General features: G+C 51.0%; 1 protein-coding gene across 1 annotated transcript in view; it reads right to left on the bottom strand.

Moving 5' to 3' along the window:
- Window positions 1-2,030, bottom strand: part of CACNA2D1 (calcium voltage-gated channel auxiliary subunit alpha2delta 1) — a 280,276-nt gene extending 278,246 nt beyond the window's left edge. Inside the window, exon 1 of the mRNA XM_070755088.1 lies at window positions 1,555-2,030. The gene's annotated coding sequence lies outside the window, so the exon portion shown is untranslated. The remainder of the gene's footprint in view (window positions 1-1,554) is intronic.
- Window positions 2,031-6,043: the final 4,013 nt, after the last annotated feature.

Here is a 6,043-nt window from a genome sequence, read left to right as displayed (position 1 = left end):
AAAAACCGATTCCATATGAGTCTTTCGTAATCTCTCTGTCTCAGTCCCTAATTAGATTTTCATCCTTTTCCCCCCCTATGCTGTCTTTTCTCAAAACTGTGAATTTTACACCTGTTCTAGTTTTCCCACCAAAACCAGAGTGTTGAAATTCACACACACACACACACACACACACACAAAAGATAGAGAGCCAGGAGAATAACATTGCGGCCTTAAGAAACAAGGAACTGTTGCATTGTATAGAGGCAACATTTAAGTTCCCTTATATAGTATTTTTTTTTTAAAGGGGGTGGGTGGGAGGAAGAGCTCTGATTATGGCACATACGTAGAGGCACCGAAAAGCAAAAAGAATAATATATCTTTTTTTAAAAAAAAAAAGAAAAAGAACCCAGAACTTGTCAAGAAAAAACGGCTGGGGAATTTCTGCAGGTTGCAAAGGAGCAAGAGAGAGGGGAGATTTGGAAAAGTTCACAACGCTCCGAAGCCTCCCAAAAAAAATCTCCCCTTTGCTTTTGTTTGTCTTTGCAAAAATAGGTCGAGGTCTGGAAGGCAAGGAGGCCGGCCCGGCTGGGCGAAAATAGCCCTCCAAGTCAGAGGGTCGGGAATGTTAACTTGAAACTTTTCCCTTTGCGCGCAGCTGTCAGCGGCTGGGAAGCCGAGAGGGGCTATTTAAGGATGCTCCAGAGATAGCCAAGCGCAGGGAAAGGGGGCCATGACAAGCCCCCCCCCTTTGTTTCTCAGCCTCCTCCCAGGGGTCCTGGGCACTAGTTGGGGTCTCTGTGCCCTCCCAGGCACCATGGAGCATCCTTCCCCGACGAAATCTGGCTCTGAACTCCGATGTGCTGTGTCTTCCCCGCCTGTGGTTTTTTCCAAGCGTATTCCCCACTCCTTGTGGGGGGCCCAAGCTTGTTTGCTTCCTTCCTTCTCTCTCCTTTCCTTCATCGCCTTCTCTCTTTCTTTCGTTCCTTCGTTCCTTTTCTCTCCCTTTCTTCCTCTCCTTCTCTCTTTCCTTCCTTCCTTCTCTCTCCCTTCGATCCTTCCTCCTCTCTCCCTTTCTTCCTCTCCTTCTCTCTTTCATTTCTTCCTTCCTTCTCTCCTTTTCTTTCCTCCGTTCCTTCTCTCTCCCTTCATTCCTCTCCTTCTCTCTTTCCTTCCTTTCTTCTCTCCCCCTTCATTTCTCTCCTTCTCTCTTTCCTTCCTTCCTTCATCCTCTCTCCCTTTCTTCCTCTTCTCTCTTTCATTCCTTCCTTCCTTCTCTCCTTCTCTTTCCTTCATTCCTTCTCTCTCCCTTCCTTCCTTCCTTCCTTCCTCCTCTCTCCCTTCCTTCCTTCTCTCTCCCTTCGTTTCTCTCCTTCTCTCTTCCCTTCCTTCCTTCCGTCTCCTCTCTCCCTCTCATCCTCTCCCTCCCGTCCCTTCCTTCCTTCCTCTATGTTTCTCTCCTTCCTTCCACCTCACCGTCTCCCCCCCCCCCAAACACACACACACAAACACACACTTCCCCCCTTCTTCCAAACCCACCACCACCATCGGAGCCGGGCAGAGGCGGCCACTTACGTGGTGGGCGACGGGAAGGCCCTTCGGCCGAGAGGTTCATCACCAAAGACTGGCAGAGGGTCAGGCTGAAGAAGAACCACCAGCTCGCAGCCATCTTCCCGGGAGCGAGGATCGAGGCCCTCCACCTCCTCCTCTTCCTCACTCCCCCGCCAAAAAAAAGAAAGGACCGCGGGAGAGGAGGAGGGGGATAAAAAGAAGAAGGAGGAGAAGGAAGCCACGCCCGGGCGGGCGGGCGGTGGGATGTCCACAAGTGATGGAGCCCGCGAGGGAGGGAGGGGGCCGGAGAAAGTTGGCCGGCGGAGGAGCAAGGCTGTCGGGCGGCGGCTGAACGGAGGAACCGAGAGCGAACGAGCAACAGCTGATCAGCGGCTGGACCAAGCGAGGTGCTGAAAGCGCTTCTGCCCCCGGCGGCGGTGCTGATGGTGCTGCCGCCTCCGGTCCTCCCGCTTCGCAGCCGCCGCTGCTGCCTCCGCCATCCGAGGCGGCTCGGGCCGGCTTTATTCCCCCCACTCCCCGCTTGGGAGCCCTCGGAGGAGGAGGAGGAGGAAGGGGAGGGGGGGGTGGAGCGCGGAGGGGAGGGGTCCCCGCCGATTGGAAGAGCGCGCAGGAGGCGAGCGACTCAGCCGCCTCCCTCTCCCCCGCCCCGCCCCGCCCGGGAGAACGGCCGCCCCCGCCCGCCCGCCTCCTCCTCCTCCTCCTCCGGGGACCCGCTTGGCCATACAAGGGAAGCCATGGAAACTCCCGTGGTTGGCGGCTGGCCTCCTCCGCCTCCGCCTCCGCCTCTTTAAGCCTCTTCTCCTTTCTCTTCTTCCCTCTCCTCCGTCTTTTGCCCTTCTATTCCTCCGCCCACTCATCTTCCTCTTCTTCCCCTCCTTCCCTTCTTCTTCTTTCGCTCCTTCCCCTCTTTCCACTCTTCTTTCTCTTTTTCTTCCCCTCCTCCCCCTCTTCTTCTTTATCTCCTTCTCTCCTCCTCCTCTTTCTCTTCTTTCCCTCCTGCCACTTGTCTTCTTTCTCTCCTTCCTCTCTCCTTTCTCTCCTTCTCCTCCTTCCCCTCTTTTTCTCTCCTCCGTTCTCCCCTTCCCCTCTTTCCACTCTACTTCTTTTTCTTTTTCTTCCCCTCCTCCTCCTCTTCCTTCTCTCCTTCCCCTCTTCTTTCTCTCCTTCCTCTCCTCTCCTTTCTCTCCTTCCCCTATTTCCCTCCTTCTTTCTCCCCTTCCCTCTCCTCCTCTTTCTCTTCTTCCCTCCCTGCTACTCTTCTTTCTCTTTTTCTTCCCTTCTTCCTCTCCTCCTCCTCTTTCCCTTCTTTCTCTCTCCTCTTCTTTCTCTTTTTCTTTCCACCCTCCTCTTCTTCCTCTTCTTCCTCTCCCCTTTCCCGTTCCCGGGACACCGGCTCCTCTTGCAAAGCCGCAGCGCCGGATGGAGCTTTGCCAGTCCCGGCCCGCTTGCAACCCCCTCCCCTAAAAGCAGCCGCGCTCCGGCTGCCGAAAGCCTCTCCCCTACCCCCCCCCCCCCTCGCCTTGCCGGGCCGGGAGAATCCTCGCAGGCGACGAGAGCGGTTCTCAGTCTCCCGGTCCTCCGCGTGTCTTGGGCGGACGGGCGGTTCACACGTGCACGGGGATGGACATCCAGGCAAGGGGGATTCCCGGACCTGGGGGAGAGGGGCGGGAGTGGGTTTCGGGGTCTCGGTTCTCTATGTAGTTTCGCGGTGATCGGAGGCTCTGAGTCCCCTAGCCTAGAGAAGGGCGGCCTAGAAATTTAAATACAGAGATGATAGATGGTTGGGTGGGTGGGTGGGCGGGCGGGCAGGCGGGCAGGCAGGCATACAGATAGATAGATACCTCTTCACAGTACTTTTACAATCTTCTCTGAGCTGTTTACAGAGAGTCAGCCTTTCGCCCCCATTTTATCCTCATTTTATCCAGGAAGGAAGGAAGGAAGGAAGGAAGGAAGGAAGGAAGGAAGGAAGGAAGGAAGGAAGGAAGGAAGGAAGGAAGGAAGGAAGGAAGGAAGGAAGGAAGGAAGGAAGGAAGGAAGGAAGGAAGGAAGGAAGGAAGGAAGGAAGGAAGGAAGGATGAGTCAACCTTTGAACTGATCAGGATCAAACTGCTGGCACTGAGCAGAGTTAACCTGCAATACTACCCCCTAACCACTGAGCCACAAGTAAGGAGAATGAGAAAAGGAAGGAACAGGGAAGAAAGGGAGGAAGGAAGGAAGGAGGGAGGGAGGGAAGGAAGGAAGGGTAGTTATATACTGCTTCACAGTGCTTTTACAGCACAGGAAAGAAGGAAGGAAGGAAGGAAGGAAGGAAGGAAGGAGGGAGGGAGGGGAGGAAGGGTAGCTAGATACTGCTTCACAGAGCTTTTACAGCCTTCTCTGAGCTATTTACAGAGTCAGCCTCTCGCCCCCAACAATCTGAGTCCTCATTTTACCCACCTCGGAAGGATGGCAGGCTGAGTCAACCTTGAGCCGGTGCTGAGATTTGAACTGCTGAACCACATCTAGCAGTCAGCTGAAGTAGCCCTGGAGGGCTTGTTGCATGCAAGGGGTGTGAGCAAGAAAAAAAACGGGATCGCGTTGGCAGGACTCCTTCCTGGGCCGAGGGCTATTCCCTTCTTGGACGCTGGCGGAGCACAGCCCAGGAAGAAGTGCCAAAATCCGTGCCAACTTTCCTAAGCCAGATTCAAAGGCTCGTGGGATTCCAAGGACCTTGAAGGTCTTCTAGTCCAACCTGTGCCAAAGGCAGGAAGTCTTTAAATCAACCTCGACAAACAATTGTCCAATTTTCCTTTTTTTCCCCCCCTGGAAAACCTTCAATGATGTTGGAGCATCCACAACTTCAGGAGACAAACCATTCTCGCTGCCAGGAGAAGAGCGACAAAGAGGATTAGAGGTCAATTGGAGGCTAAAACATATGAAGAACGGTTGCAGGAACTGGGCCTGGCTAATTTAATGAAAACAAGGACCAGGGGAGACATGACAGCAGCCTTCCGATATCTCAAGGGGTTGCCACAAAGAAGAAGGAGTCAACCTATTCTCCAAAGCACCTGAGGGCAGAACAAGAAGCAATGGGTGGAAACTAAACAAGGAGAGAAGTAACTTAGAACTAAGGAGAAATTTCCTGAAGGTGAGAACAATTAACCAGTGGAATGGCCTGCCACCAGAAGTCATGAATGCTCCAACACTGGAAGTTTTTAAGAAGAGGTTGGATAACCATCTGTCTGAAGTGGTGTAGGGTTTCCAGCCTAAGCAGGGGGTTGGACTAGAAGACCTCCAAGATCTCTTCCAACTCTGTTGTTGTTGTTGTTGTTGTTGTTGTTGTTATCATTGTTGTTGTTGTTGTTGTTATTATTATTATTATTATTATTATTATTATTATTATGTCAGTACAACACAGCAAACGAGATCACTATGCTGGATTTCGTATTTCATCCCCAGTCGGGCACTTCCCAAGCACCTAGGACTGCGTGATGTAGCGGCGAATTATGTTTGCCGACCCCAGTAAAGCGGCCTTTTGCAATTGACAGATGGAGATTTTGTCAATTCCGATGGTTTTCAAATGTCCGCTGAGATCCTTTGGCCCTGCGCCCAGCGTGCCAAGTACCACTGGGACCACTTTCACGGGCTTATGCCAGAGTCATTGTAGCTTGATTTTTAGATCTTCGTATTTCACTAATTTCTCTAGCTGCTTCTCCTCAATTCTGCTGTCCCCTGGGATTGCGATGCGGGGAACAGCAGAATTGAGGAGAAGCAGCTAGAGAAATTAGTTATTAGAAATTATTATTATTATTATTATTATTATTATTTTGTTTATTAGATTTGTATGCTGCCCCTCTCCGAAGACTCGGAGATTATTATTATTATTATTATTATTATTATTATTATTATTATTATTATTATTATTATTTTGTTTATTAGATTTGTATGCTGCCCCTCTCCGAAGACTCGGAGATTATTATTATTATTATTATTATTATTATTATTATTATTATTATTATTATTTCCTCCTTGTTTCCAGATTGGGTGCATGCCAAACAATCCCCCCAAAAAATTCCACCCCCAAAAACCAAGAAAGCAACACATGTGCAGTTCCCAAAAGTCAGCTTCTGAGCATGCACAGAAGAAAAATTTTAAAAAAGTTTGCAGGATCCATAGACCAGCGCCGACAGAACCGGTTCCCTGACACCATCATGACATCACCAACGGCTTGCTACAGGTTTGGGAGAACCGGTCCCAGACCAGGAAGAACCCACCTTTGATGTGTGGCTACTTTTGTTCGTTTGTTTGTTCCCGTGGTCGACTTTCAGTCTCGGCGACCCTAGATCCCAGAGTCAATTTTTTGCATCGTCCAGCTGAGTATTTGTCAGCGAGAAGCCACGTAAAATGTTTCAGACCCTGAAGACGCGCTAAACAGATCGTGTTTACAGTGTTGCCCGAGATGGCCCAGCACAGCAACTTTGCTCTGGACGAGATTATTATCTCCGTTTTAAAA

The sequence above is a fragment of the Erythrolamprus reginae genome, chromosome 6, assembly GCF_031021105.1.
Source record: "Erythrolamprus reginae isolate rEryReg1 chromosome 6, rEryReg1.hap1, whole genome shotgun sequence".
In the NCBI taxonomy this organism is placed as follows: Eukaryota; Metazoa; Chordata; class Lepidosauria; order Squamata; family Dipsadidae; genus Erythrolamprus; species Erythrolamprus reginae.
Note: the sequence above shows the minus strand (reverse complement) of the source record. Positions and strands in the feature narration are given on the sequence as shown.